Consider the following 14,877-nt stretch of genomic DNA (forward strand, 5'->3'; position numbering starts at 1 on the left):
GAAGGGATAGGGGTCTGGGTTCAGAATAGGGCTCACTCTTCCCTGCCCCCGACGTGACAGTATCACGGGCCTAAGAGAGTGTGTGTGTGTATATATATATATATATATATATATATATATATATTTTTTTTTTTTTTTTTTTTTTTTTTTTCATTTCGTCCTACGGCAGCACAGTGAACAATAGGGTTAACTCCAATATCTCCTACTGCCAGGCAGAAGAAACAAACATAATTAATTAATTAGAGTAATTAGACTGATTGAAACCAGGCTGTATAAAAGGACTCCAAAGACCAAGAGACACTGTGTTTTTGTTTCTTCTGCAGGCAGAAGGATGTGTGGAGCTCCGGCTCCTGTAAAGTGTTAAAAGGATTATGTTAACCGCGGCGTGCTAGATTCTCAGAAATTCTGACAATCATCACTTGGCCCCTATGCTCCTGCTTCCTGCGGTTGAGCAGTCTGGTGGGTGTTTTCCCATCCAGCTAAGGGAGGCCCCAATGGCTCTGTGGGGGTCTGCAGTTTTCCATTGTTATGCACCTGGAGGCTCTATATTTGGTGCTGGGCTGCCGCTATCCCCGTTACCTGATGGATACTGCTGCCTCTACGATCATTCTGCAGTAGAATCAGAAGAGGGGACTCCCGGTCACAGTATTTCTCCAGGTGAGTGCCACAGTTACCTGGGAATCCGGTGGGGTGTTCCCTCCTGTCATCCTGTTTACCGCCGACTGTGATTCGGGACGCCGCGTGAGAAGGTACTTCCGGTTTGTCTCCCGGCGGCCTTCTGACGTCAGCGGAAGTGACGCGGAGTCACGTGGTGACCACTTCCGGTTTCGGCGTCCGGCAGAGGATTCTGCGCATGCGCCGGGGTTTTTTCCTGACACTGCTGAAGGCATTACAGGGTGGTAAGTTATTTAAAGAAGCTGCCTAGGCAATGCGGTGTTGCACTTTGCCAGGCAGCACATACTGTTGGACATAGAGGTATGTGGCTATATGTTACTGTGGCTATTGGCCCTGTGGCTCCCTATGATGTTCTAGGTCCCCTGTATTGTGCGACTCTCCACCTTTGTTTCTTTTCAGATGGCTAGCCACCGAACTGGAGGTAAAAAGAGAAGCAAGTCTAAGCACAGGATGTGCAAAAGATGCAATCAACCCCTACCTGATCATGCTCGTAGGGATTTATGCAATGAATGCACTTCTCTGTCACCAGCAGGAGAGTCTGGACAACATTCAGAAGTTAATGAATTTCTGGGCTGGTTTAAGACTAAAATGGCTCAGATGTTCGAGCAAGCGGGCGTTAGTAGTCCATCAAAAAAGCGGAGAACAGAACTGTACAGTCCTTCCTGTTCTCTCCTCACGAGGACATGACATCTCGTTCAGAGGGTGAGTGTTCCCGGTCTTCTGACTCTGATACTGGTGCCCCAGAGGACTATTACATGTTTAAAAAAGAACATGCACGCGCTTTTATCAAGACCGTTAAAAACACTATTGAAATGGAACCTTCTACAAGCAAACCCTCTAAAAGAGAGTCCCTTTTTTATTTTCCGAAAACGGATCATACGGTTCTGCCTCACCACAAAAGCCTTGCCCAATTTATGCAGACTGATTGGGCTAAACCAGATAAGAAACCGGATCCTAGCTCTCGCTTTAGGTCGGTCTATAAGTTAGACCCCAAAGCTTATGAACTGTGGGAAAATCCTCCTAAAGTGGACCAAGCGGTAGCCCGCCTTTTAAAGAAATCGGTGTTTCCAGATGAGGAAGTTGCTCTATTAAAGGACCCTCTTGATCGAAGGGTAGATTCATCTCTGAAGCGCTTGTATTCAACCGCATCTCTCAATGCTAAGGCTGCTACAGCTACTGTGCCAGTGGCTAAGTGTCTCAGACTCTGGCTTAGCCAACTTACCAAAGACATATCGGAAGGGGTCAGCAGGGAAAAGCTTCTCAAGGACATTCCAGATATTAAGAAGGCGGCTGATTATCTTGCTGATTTCTCACTAGATTCTTTGTGTTTGAATTCCAAAATGTTGGCTATGTCTACCACAGCCAGATGAGCTCTATGGATCAAGGAGTGGACAGGAGATCAAGCCTCTTGGATCCATTTTTGTTCCCTCCCTTTTCAGGCAGAATCCCTTTTCGGTCCTCAATTGGAAAAGATTCTGGAGTCTTTGAGCAAGGATAAAGGAGTGGATTTCCCGCGGACAGTAAAACCAAAGAAGCCCTTTCGGCCCTTTCGTAAACCGGGGCGCAGATCTCCAGTGGGTAGGCGCCCCAGACAGCATTACACGCAGAGAAGCTACAAGCCCCGAAACCAAAATAACCCATCCTCCTATAAAAAGAAGGAGGATAAGGATCAAAAAGCATGACGCCAGGCCAACCCTGGGCGTGGGAGCCAGACTAAGGCATTTTGCTCCCGCATGGATAAACACCTCCTCAGATGCCTGGGTGAGATCAGTAATTACAAAAGGTTACATGTTGGAGTTTGCAAGCCCTCCTCCAAATGTCTTCTTCAGGAACCCAGAAAAACCCCTCCTTTCAAGACTTCTTCACAAATTCGTTCAAAAGGGTGCATTGGAGGAAGTTCCTTTTCATCAACAAGGTAGGGGTGTATACTCTAGAATTTTTGCTGTTCCCAAAAAGGAGGGGGATTGGCGGCTTGTCATTGACCTCTCCTTTTTAAACAAATTTATTACTTACAAGCATTTCAAAATGGAGACAATAAGATCTGTGGTCTCTATCCTCCAGAAAGATGATTTCTCGGCTACATTAGATCTGAAGGATGCGTACCTTCACATCCCTATTGCTAGGTGTCATAGAAAATTCCTGAGAATCGCTATGATTCAAGGGAAGTGTACGTTTCATTTTCAATTCACATGTCTTCCTTTTGGTCTTTCCACAGCTCCAAGAGTTTTCACCAAAACCATTGTTGTTTTGGCAGCAGCTCTGAGGACTCAAGGAGTGTTCGTCATTCCCTACCTCGACGATTGGTTCATCAAGGCATCATCGAGGGAAGAATAGACATCCTGGAGAAGCACGTCTTCATCATCAATCATCAGAAGTCCAACATGTGCCCATCAAAAGCTTGAAAATTCCTGGGGTTTGTTGTGGACTCAGCAGCCATGAGACTGTATCTGACGGAAGACAGAGTGGTGAAGTTGACCTCAGAGATCAAGGACCTCCTCCGCAGTGGCCAGGTGTCGGTGAGGAAAGCAATGAGAGTCTTGGGGCTGATGACTGCATCACTGGAGGCTCTCCCTTGGGCTCGGGCACATCTTCGGCCTCTCTAGGTCAACATTCTCTCGCAGTGGAACCGCCTCCAGAAGGGTCTAGACAATTCCATTCACCTACTGGTTTCCACAAGGAGAAGTCTCGCGTGGTGGTTAGATCCGGACAAGGTACGGTGCGAGAGAGATCTATCCAGTGCTCCCCAATTAGTTCTAACCACCGATGCATCCAAGTCAGGCTGGGGTGCACATGTGGAAGACCAGTGGGTTCAGAGCACATGGTCGGTACAGGAAGGTCAGAGTTCTTCAAATCTGCGGGAGATTAGGGCAGTCCGTCTAGCCTTAAGACATTTCGGTCAACTGGTTCTTCATCGCAAAGTACTCGTTCAATCCGACAACCTGGCCACTGTGTACTACGTGAACAAACAGGGAGGCACGAGATCACCGCATCTCGTGAAAGAGTGCGAACTGCTGATGTCCTGGGCATCTTTGTCCTCATCTTTTGGATCTGAAGGCAGTACACATTCGGGCGCAGCCCCGGCCGCCCGATCGCCCCCCCCCCCCCCCCCCGCAGCCCCGATCGTCACCCCCCACCCCCCCCCCCGCAGCCCCGGACGCCCGATCGCCCCCCCCCCCCGCAGCACCGATCGCACGCCCCCCCGCAGCACCGATCGCTTACACGCCCCCCTGCAGCGCCGGCCGCTTGATCGGGGGGGCGTGCGATCGGTGCTGCGCGGGGGGGGGGGGGGGGATCGGGTGGCCGGGGCTGCGGGGGGGGCGATCGGGCGGCCGGGGCTGCGGGGGGGCGGCCGGGGCTGCGGGGGGGGCGATCGGGCGGCCGGGGCTGCGGGGGGGCGATCGGGGCTGCGGGGGGTCGATCGGGCGGCCGGGGCTGCGGGGGGCCATCGGGCGGCCGGGGCTGCGGGCGGCTGGCTGGAGCATATACTTCACCTGGTCCCCGCTCCGGCTTGCTGAAGACATCGGGAACCGCCGGAGCCGGGATCAGGTGAAGTATCAGCTCCGGCGGCCGGGGGGTTAATGGGGAGGGCTGCAGACAAACTCGCAGCAGGGATGTACATCCCTGCTGCGTTTTTGTCTGCCATTAAAAGCATAGGGCCGGGATCTGCAGCGAGTCTCGCTGCAAAAACGCAGCATGGAGACTCGCTGCAGACCCGCCAAGTGGGTTTGTAACCTTAAGGTACATTTTTCTGCCATAAATTATGTTTTTGAGGGACGATTTTCCAATCTGAATACGCTTAAGGTACATTTTTCTGCCATAAATTATGTTTTTGAGGGACGATTTTCCAATCAGCCTCTGATCAAAAGATTTTTTAAGGCAATAAAGAATCTTTGTCCTCCTGTTAAGTCTACAATAGCTTCTTGGGACTTACCTTTAGTTCTAGAGGCATTATCTTCCTCTCCGTTTGAGCCTTTTGAGGAATCCTCTATCAGATTCATATCCTGGAAAACTTTGTTTCTAGTGGCCATTGTATCGGCCAAAAGAGTAGGAGAGTTACAAGCCCTCTCTAACCCTATTTATCATGCAATCAAGAAGGTCTCACATTAAGAATGATGCCCGGTTTTCTCCCTAAGGTCGCATCCTCAGATAATATCAATCAGGAAATTATATTACCCACCCTTTGCGAACATCCCCAAGGGGAAGAGGAAAAGAAATTGCATTTATTGGACGTTAAACGGTCTGTTCTGGCGTACATAGATAAAACCAAGTCCTTTAGATCCTCGGATTCATTATTCATACAACTTCAAGGACCAAATCGAGGAAAAGCAGCTTCTAAAGCTTCATTATCCAGATGGATTAAGGACACAATTGCTGAGTGTTATCGCATTAAAGGGTTTGATCCTCCTTCAGGCATCAGGGCACATTCTACCCGTTCTACGGCGACTTCATGGGCTGAATTGGCACAAGTTTCGTTGGATCAAATATGTAGAGCGGCAACATGGTCGTCACCTTCTACATTTTTGAAGCACTACAAGATGGATGTCATCTCCAACAGTAGGGTGGCCTTTGGCAGACGAGTGCTTCAAGTGGCGTCCTCCAGATGATTCCCTCCCTATAAGTTTCTTTGGTTTGCTATCCCTATTGTTCACTGTGCTGCCGTAGGACGAAATGAAAAGTTAAAATTTACTCACCGAAATTTGTTCTTTTCATGAGTCCGTAGGCAGCACAGCACCCCACCCTAATTAAAATATTTTTGCTGCATACTAACACAGTGTCTCTTGGTCTTTGGAGTCCTTTTATACAGCCTGGTTTCAATCAGTCTAATTACTCTAATTAATTATGTTTGTTTCTTCTGCCTGGCAGTAGGAGATATTGGAGTTAACCCTATTGTTCACTGTGCTGCCTACGGACTCATGAAAAGAACAAATTTCGGTGAGTAAATTTTAACTATATATATATATATATAATATATAATTTTTTTTTTATTTATTTATTTTTTTTTTCCTCCTTGTGCCTCAATATGGAGGCTATGACAGCCTTGGTAAAACAGATGCAGGGTTTGACTCAGATGGTTCAAGATTTGGCTGAATGGGTTCAGCATCAGGAAAGGTCCCAGTCGCAGCCAGTAGTTGCTGCTCCAGTAGTTCCTTTGGAACCACAGGTTAGTCTCCCTGACCGTTTGTCTGGTGACTTGAAGGAGTTTGCTGCTTTCAAAGATAGTTGTAAACTGTATTTTAAGCTTAGACCTCACTCATCGGGGTCTGAGACTCAAAGGGTAGGCATTGTCATTTCCCTTCTCAAAGGGGATCCCCAAAAGTGGGCATTTTCCCTACCCCCCAATGCACCTGAATTAGCATCTGTGGACCAGTTTTTTGATGCCTTAGGTCTTTTGTATGAGGATCCTGATCGCACAGCAGTAGCTGAGAGTAAGTTGGCGTCTGTTAAGCAGGGTAATAGAACTGTGGAAGTTTATTGTGCTGAATTCCGCCAGTGGTGTATTGCTTCTGGATGGAACGACCCAGCTTTACGTTACCAATTTCGTTTAGGTCTGTCTGACTCTGTTAAAGACATGCTTCTTGGTTATTCCCCTCCCACATCACTGGAGGAGGCTATGTCCCTTGCTATAAGACTTGACAGACGGCTTCGTGAACGACGTAAGGAACGGACCACACCATCAGTGTCACGCACAACTGGGGTTCGCTCTTCGCTCGAGTCTGCAGTCGAGGGTCCAGGGTCTAAAGGCGAGCCCATGCAGATCGGAAGTATGTCGGCTCAAGAGCGAAAAAGATTCCGCATGTCTAAGGGACTTTGCCTTTATTGTGGTGGAGCTGATCATCTGCTAAAGGACTGCACTAAAAGACCACAGCAGGGAAACTTCAGCGCCTAGGTGGTTACCGGGAGACCACCTAGGCGATCAGGTAATTCCAATTGTCTTCAAAAAAGTATTGTTACCAGTTACTGTTTGTTATGAAGGTCAAGAGAGATCAGGCCTTGCATTTGTGGACTCAGGGTCTGCTTCTAACTTCATTGATTTTGGTTTTGCTACTTCTCTGAAAATCCCTCTGCAGTCTCTCCCTGAACCTGTGAGGGTTACAGCAGTTGATACTACCCCATTAAAAAAGGGGTTGATTCAGTATGTCACTCCTGCAGTTAAGATGGTGGTTGGTTCTATACATTCTGAGCATTGTACCTTATTTGTTGTGGAGAAACTACCAGCAGACATCATTCTGGGGTTACCCTGGCTCCAGGCCCATAATCCTGTGTTTAATTGGGAGTCTGGAGAACTGGTAAAATGGAGCTCTTCATGTTTAAAGATTGTATGACTGTAAGTCTTGCCAGTTTGGAATTGAGTAAAATTCCAAGTTTTATTCAGGATTATGAGGATGTGTTTTCTGAGAAAGAGTCTGAAAAACTTCCCCCACATAGAATGTATGATTGTGCTATTGATCTGGTACCTAATGTTAAGTATCCTAGAGGTAGGATATATAACTTATCCGGACCTGAGAGAATGGCCATGAAAGTATACATTCAAGAAAGTCTCCAAAAAGGCCATATTCATCCCTCTGTCTCTCCTATGGGGGCAGGTTTTTTCTTCGTGGGGAAGAAAGATGGTGGTCTCAGACCTTGTATTGATTATCGGGAATTAAATAAGATAACCATTAAGAACCAATACCCCCTTCCATTAATTCCCGATTTATTCAATCAGATCATAGGAGCTGTTTGGTTCACCAAGCTTGATCTTAGGGGGGCTTACAACCTCATCAGAATTAAGGAAGGGGATGAGTGGAAAACCGCTTTCAACACTCCTGAGGGGCATTTTGAATATCTTGTTATGCCCTTCGGATTAAGTAATGCCCCAGCAGTGTTTCAAAACTTGGTGAATGACATTTTTCGAGAATTTATAGGCACATTTCTTGTTGTTTATCTGGATGATATCCTGATTTACTCCTCTGACTGGTCTTCACATGTTCAGCATGTACGAATGGTGTTACAAAAACTTCGAGAGAATTCTTTGTTTGCAAAACTAGAGAAGTGTGTGTTTGGGGTTCAGGAGGTGCCTTTCTTGGGGTACATCTTGACCGCTAATGCTTTTAAAATGGATCCTGCCAAGGTCCAGGCCATTGTAGATTGGGTCCGTCCCTCATCAATAAAAGCACTGCAACGCTTTCTTGGGTTTGCTAATTATTACAGAAAGTTCATTAAAAACTTTTCAAAAATAGCGAAACCTGTTACTGACATGACCAAAAAAGGGGTGGACCTACTACACTGGCAACCTGAGGCCACAGCAGCATTTGAGGCCTTAAAGGATTGTTTTACTAAGGCCCCAGTGTTAACTCAGCCTTACCAGACAAGGCCTTTTGTGGTGGAGGTTGATGCTTCCGAGGTTGGGGTGGGGGCAGTCTTGTCTCAGGGTACTTCTGCTCTTACCAATCTTAGACCTTGTGCTTACTTTTCTCGCAAATGTTCTTCTACTGAGAGAAACTATGACATAGGAAATAGAGAATTGCTTGCGATCAAGTGGGCCTTCGAGGAATGGCGCCACTTCCTCGAAGGTGCACAGCATCAAGTTACTGTTTTGACGGATCACAAGAATCTAACCTTTTTGGAATCTGCTAAACGTCTTAACCCCCGTCAGGCTCGCTGGGCATTGTTTTTTACTAGGTTTGATTTTGTGATTACTTACCGACCTGGGTCTAAGAACATCAAGGGCAGATGCCTTATCACGTAGCTTTTGTTCCAGCCAGACTCCAACATCCAATCCTGAACCCATCTTGCAAAAGGGAATTGTTATATCAGCTATTACTCCAGATTTGGCATCTGAAATCAAGACCAATCAAACCCTTGCCCCTAAAGACACTCCTAGGAATAAGTTATTTGTTCCTAGTCAATTCAGATTTCGCATATTAAATGAGCTGCATGATTCTTTTTTGTCAGGACATCCTGGAGTGGCTGGAACAAGAGCAGTAGTGTCTCGTGGATATTGGTGGCCTTCTATGGGCAGGGATATTAAAGCATATGTTGCATCTTGTGAGACCTGTGCACAGGCCAAAGTTCCCAGAATGAGACCTGCTGGGGAGCTTTGTCCATTGCCTATTCCACTTAGGCCATGGACTCACATATCAATGGATTTCATGACAGATCTACCTGCTTCTCAAGGAAAAACTGTGATTTGGGTAATTATTGATCGGTTCAGCAAAATGTGTCATCTTATTCCTTTACATGGTTTACCTTCTGCTAAGGAATTATCAGGACTATTCATTAGACATGTTGTACGGTTACATGGTGTTCCAGACAACATTGTTTCTGATAGAGGGGTATAATTTGTTTCTAGATTTTGGAGAGCCTTCTGTAGGAGGTTAGGTACTACTTTGTCCTTCTCATCAGCCTTTTATCCAGAGAGCAATGGACAAACTGAACGAGTTAACCAATCTGTTGAGCAATACTTGCGTTGTTATATTGCTGATCATCAAGACGATTGGGTCTCTTATCTTCCATTAGCTGAATTTGCGTTAAATAATCATGACAATGCATCTTCTAAAATGTCACCATTTTACTGTAACTACGGATTCCATCCTAGGTATTCTTCTCTTTCCGATAATGTGTCTGATAATCCTGAAGCGGATGCCATCATCACTGACCTGTGCACAGTCTGGGACCAGGTTCAGAAGAACCTGAAGGAGTCCCAGGGTATCCAAAAGATAAATGCCAATAAAAGACGTTTATGTGGTTACGTTTTTGAAGTGGGGGAGAAGGTTTGGTTGTCCACTCGTAATCTCCGTCTTAAAGTACCATCTGGGAAACTGGCACCTCGTTTTATTGGCCCGTATGTCATTGTGGAAAGAATAAACCCAGTATCCTATCGTCTGAAATTGCCTGACTCGTTCAGGATTCACAATGCATTTCATAGGTCTTTGTTAAAAAAATACGTTCCTTCTCTTTCCCTGTCCAAGAAACCTCCTGCTCCTGTGGAGATTCAAGGTGAACTTGAGTATGAAGTTTCTAGAATTTTAGATATTCGAAAGTCAGAAATTCTTGGCAGTACTTGGTTCACTGGAGAGGGTACGGTCCAGAGGAGAGATCATGGGTCCCTGTTAAATCTATCCATGCAGACAAATTGATTCAGAAATTTCATGAATCTCATCCGGACAAGCCCAGTCCATTTAAGGGTCCTGAGGCCCCTCATAAAAGGGGGGTACTGTTATGAAATACCTGCTGATGCCTCTGCTCTCTCAGCACACCAGCTGGAAAGTGGTGAGGCGTCTGGACTGTCTGACAGGCATGCTGTTCAGCCTGTCAGAGTACAGAGACGCCGGTCCAATCAGAGCTGATGCTGCCTCCTTACTCCCTCCCTGCTCTGATTTAAACAGGTGGAGGCTTCCTTGCCTTGCCCGTGATCAAGTCTTTTGGCTGGCTCGTGCGTTTATTGTGTGCTCCTATCTGTGTTTGACCTCTTTATTTATATTGTGGACGTTGTCTTTTGGATTCTGATTTGGATTTGACGTGACCTCCTGGTTCTGACTCGGCTTGTTTGGTTTGTTCTTTGTTTCCCTGGACTGCTTTCTCTGTTTGACTTCTTGCTTGGACTTGTGGTACTTCTGGATTGTGATTCTGTGTATGACGTGACTTCCTAGTTTGACCTGGCTTGTTGTTATTTGGTTTATCTTTCTTCTCTGTCTAGCCTTAACGGTTAGGTCTGCTGGGACTTGTAGTTCTCCTGTTTTTCCTGTTTTTGTTGTTGCCCTTGCTTCCTCCAGACTTGTAACTGTTTCATCTCCCCTCCTGCACTTAGCCAGTGTAGGGAACGCCGCCCAGTTGGGGACTGCTGTTTAGGGCAGGTCGTCCAAGCAGGTAGGGACAGGCGTCTGGGTTCAGAATAGGGCTCACTCTTCCCTGCCCCGGACGTGACACATATAGTGTCTGTCAAATAGAACTAAATGTATATAAAATTATCGGTCATAGATAGTTCAGATAATAGAGTGAGTATATGTTATACTGTGATATAAAGTATCACCAGTAAAAATGTATTTCTCTAATACGGCGCAGTTCACTAATAGTGAACTGATATTAATGCCCTGTATATGGAGTGCTGTGTTAATCATATACTGCGGAACCAGCATAGGGGGTCAAAAGACCAATATGTTATGCTCTAGATGCGGTTCCCGCAGAACACCAGTGCTCACGTAAATCATAAACACTGAACGATTAAGGTGTTCTCCCGATGTAGACAAAGAGTCAGCACTAGTTCAGTATCCAATTGCTATAAATAGTGTTGGATATAAAGGAGACGCTCCTCAGGTCAAAAGACCAATAGAGTATATTAAGCGGCTCCACCAACAGATTAGCGTTATGTAGGTATAATAGGTGGGTGGGTGTGATGTGACTCAGACGTTCAGATAATATCCGTGTCCGGCCTCAAGCCGGCTAAGCCGTTACACGGATAACAGACACACTAGCTATTTTGTTTGTTCCTGATTCTATGTCTCTCCCATTTAAAATCACATCACACCCACCACCAACCCCAACGTTTCGCCACTGTACTTGTGGCTTTATCAAGAGGATTTACTATAGTGCCCGGCGCCGCTGACTGCGGTCGTATTTAAACCCTATCATTATAATATGTGTATCCTCCCAAAATTTGAATAAGCCAATCAGTATAGTTATCCAGAGATTGACAGGCTCTCAAGCCTATTATTACATTGATGCTATACAGATAGAGCCAATCATATGCTTAGTCCCTTCGCGATGATGTTGTGTTTTAAAGAGACTACTAGCGTGGCTCATTAACGTCATAATGTCTCGATGCGCATGTCCTGGGACTTAGATTTCTGATCGACATCTAGACATAAGTGCGCATGTCCAGACACTTAGTCTGGATTTGAAGTGGTCAAACTGCGCATGTATTAAGACTTAGGGGGACATTTATTAAGTCCGGCGTTTTTTACGCCGGACTTATAAATGTCCCCGCATCTCCGGCGCTACCGGGATTTATGTAGAGGCGGACTGCCTCTACATAAATCCCGTGCGCTCTGGTGCGCACAGCCGAAAACCTACGCCAGCTGAGGACTGGAGTAGGTTTTCGGCGTATCTTTTGGCGGAACGGATGGTAATTCGCACGGACTCTGAGTCCGCGCCCTCCGTTCCGCCCCCTTCACACCCCCTCCCCGCCCCCCGGCGTACTCGGCGGAAAGTGCCGATTCGCAAATATTTTATTCGTAAATCGGCCATTTGCGAATAAAATAATTCGCAAATCGGCACTTTCCGCCGAAAATCATCCGTACGCCGGATGATACATGTCCCCCTTAGTCTTAAACGGTATGACTAACCATAATACGCATGTTCACGCACTTAGTCATTTACCGCTATACTGAGTTAGTCACAGCAAGTATGTATTCTTATATAATCTCATATATCGATGAATTATTATTTAAATGAGTGAGTGAACCTTACAGTCAGTCAAGACATATAATATTGGTTACATAGATATATATTATTTACAAAGCTCCATGAATCTATATGCATCAATGAGAAAAGGTCTGTAGAGAATTATACAAGCTTATATATAATATGGTGATTATTACCAATCATATGTAAAATATTGATGGATACATTTGTCTCTGGATTTAACAAAATTATATATTGCAGAGTCAAAGGGAGGATATTGGTCACCATAGAAGTAGGAATATGTTTGATTATCGCTACTGTGTAACATGAAAACTTAATTCAAAATAATGTATATGCTTTTCAGTCAGGATTTCTAGATGAAGGGGGTAAAAGTGAACCCCTCATTCATACCCGCTGGATTCATACTTTTTAACCTGTAAATCCATTTAGCCTCCTCTTTCAGGAGGAGGTTCCTTACATTTCCTCCTCTTGGACCTAACACAATCCTGTGTAGTCCAAAGAAGGTTATCGCTTTTATGTCGTTGTTGTGTACTTTTTTGATATGTTTTGCCACTGCAGTTTCAGCACCAGTTCGAATATTACTTAAATGGGAACCCACTCTATATTTGAATTCTTGTATGGTTTTACCCACATACATTTTGGGGCAAGTGCACATCGCCACGTAGATAATTCCTTGTGTCTTACAGTTGATCCGATCGTAGAGGATTATAGTTCTCCCATTTGATGGGTTTACGAATTCTGTTCTTCTTGGTATAAATTTATTCCACACAATTACCACACGGTGATGTACCTTTAATTGTTAGAGGAGTATGAACTTGCAATGTAGGGGTGGAAAAATGACTATGAACTAGGATATCTTTTATATTCCTGCCTCTCCTATATGTGATGTTCGGGTAGTCGTTAAGTACTTCTTGAAGATCTTTATCGCTTCTAAGTACCGGCCAGTATTTGCGAATTATATTAGATACTTCGGTCGAACAGTTGTCATACGTGCCAATGCGCCGTATTAGAGAAATACATTTATACTGGTGATACTTTATATCACAGTATAACATATACTCACTCTATTATCTGAGCGTTCTATGACCGATAATTTTATATACATTTAGTTCTATTTGACAGACACTATATGCTACATTATCCTAAGAGGATTCTTTGTGATTAACCCTATAGTTATCTATGACCTCTACAGTGCTTTTAACTCACTTTATCGCACATATACGTTTTAAATTTTCTTTTTAAATAAAAGTTAAGTCTTAATGATCTTCACAGTTTATTGATACACATGTATAGATAACGCTAAATGTTACACGGGTTCCTGAGGTCGAGGGAACAGAATTGTCTGTTAGTAACTGGTCTATTGTTATAACATTGTTGATTAACCCCTTAATGACGCATGACGGGTATACCTGTCATGCCGCTGTTAAGGAGATGCAGAGATCTCTATGAGTGATCACTGCAGTAATAATAAAAGTTAAAGTTGAAAAAATAAAAAGAAGTTTTTTTCATCAATAAAAAAATCCCCTACCCTATTAAAAGTTTGAATCACCCCCCTTTTCATATTTTATAAATAAAAAAATATGTATGTGTATAGACAGCATAATACAAAGCGTGAAGATTAGGGGCGACCCTGTCTCTAACATTTAGCGTTACACAAATTCTGTTTCATCCACCCTGTAAGGGTCGGGACCTGTGTAACATTCAGTGTTACACTAATATAAACAGAAAGAAAAAATTCATCCGAAGTCGGAATCTAGGTATCCTTCAACCCTCTAAGGGCCGGGAGCAGTGTAACCGTGTTTACAGATGTCACACTATAGCCTGAAGTCCGATGGCCCTAATAGTAGCAGGTGATACACAGGCAGTCAGCATCAGGTTCTGACCAGGGGCGTATGTTGTGTGGTCAGGTGCCCGGACGGACAGCAGTCGTCTCACACAGCATAGGCGGCTTGGTAGATAGATCACTTTTTTACCTCCTTATCTTGGAGCTGCAGTCTCCCCCCTCGTATGTATCAGACTGGTGGTGAATGTTTTAATTATAGTGCTTGAAAATCTTCTTCTTCTTCCTTCTTCTTTCTTCTTCTTCTTCCGTCTTCCGTACCGCTTTGCGCACACACTCCGTTCAAACTGCGTTTAGCACCCCTTGGCCGTGTGTGGTGTGCTATCTATTTTTCGTTTCGATCGGATTTGTCGTTTTTAAGAAATTTACGTTTAAAGACCCCGAATTTCCCATAGAAAATAATGGCCCATTGCAAATAATGGCCACAGCCAATCACAGCACATATGCAAATAGCTGAGATATAGCAGCCAATAGGAACTCTAAGGTCTCGTCAGGCATGTATCACAACATCCACAGTCACATGTCCACTATTGGCCAATAGAAGATGTAATATATGGAAGGTCCTTAACGATTTTGTCTCCCTGACATGAGTAAGATTGTCATGGTAACCGAGCAATGATCTTTACCATTATAAGTACCCAGATCGATCTTAAAGGGACCCAAGTCATTCTTAAAGGGACCCAAGTCGCTCTTAAAGGGAAGGGACCCAAGTCGCTCTTAAAGGGACGGGACCCAAGTCGCTCTTAAATGGTCCCATGTAGCTCTTAAAGGGATCCAAGTCGCTCTTAAAGAGATGGGACCCAAGTTACTCTTAAACGGACGGGACGCATGTTGCTCTTAAAGGGACCCAAGTCACTCCAAAAGGTATGGGACCCATGTCACTCTTAAAGAGACCCATGTCGCTAGAGCGACCTGGGTCCCTTTAAGAGCGACCTGGGTCCCATTATGAGCGACCTGGG

At 45.0% G+C, this 14,877-nt stretch overlaps 1 protein-coding gene across 4 annotated transcripts in view; it reads left to right on the forward strand.

The window, feature by feature from the left end:
- The window catches only part of HSF2BP (heat shock transcription factor 2 binding protein), a 156,078-nt gene that overhangs the window by 78,475 nt on the left and 62,726 nt on the right, over positions 1-14,877 (forward strand). The window lies entirely within an intron of this gene.

The sequence above is a fragment of the Dendropsophus ebraccatus genome, chromosome 11 (genome assembly GCF_027789765.1).
Source record: "Dendropsophus ebraccatus isolate aDenEbr1 chromosome 11, aDenEbr1.pat, whole genome shotgun sequence".
Taxonomy (NCBI): domain Eukaryota; kingdom Metazoa; phylum Chordata; class Amphibia; order Anura; family Hylidae; genus Dendropsophus; species Dendropsophus ebraccatus.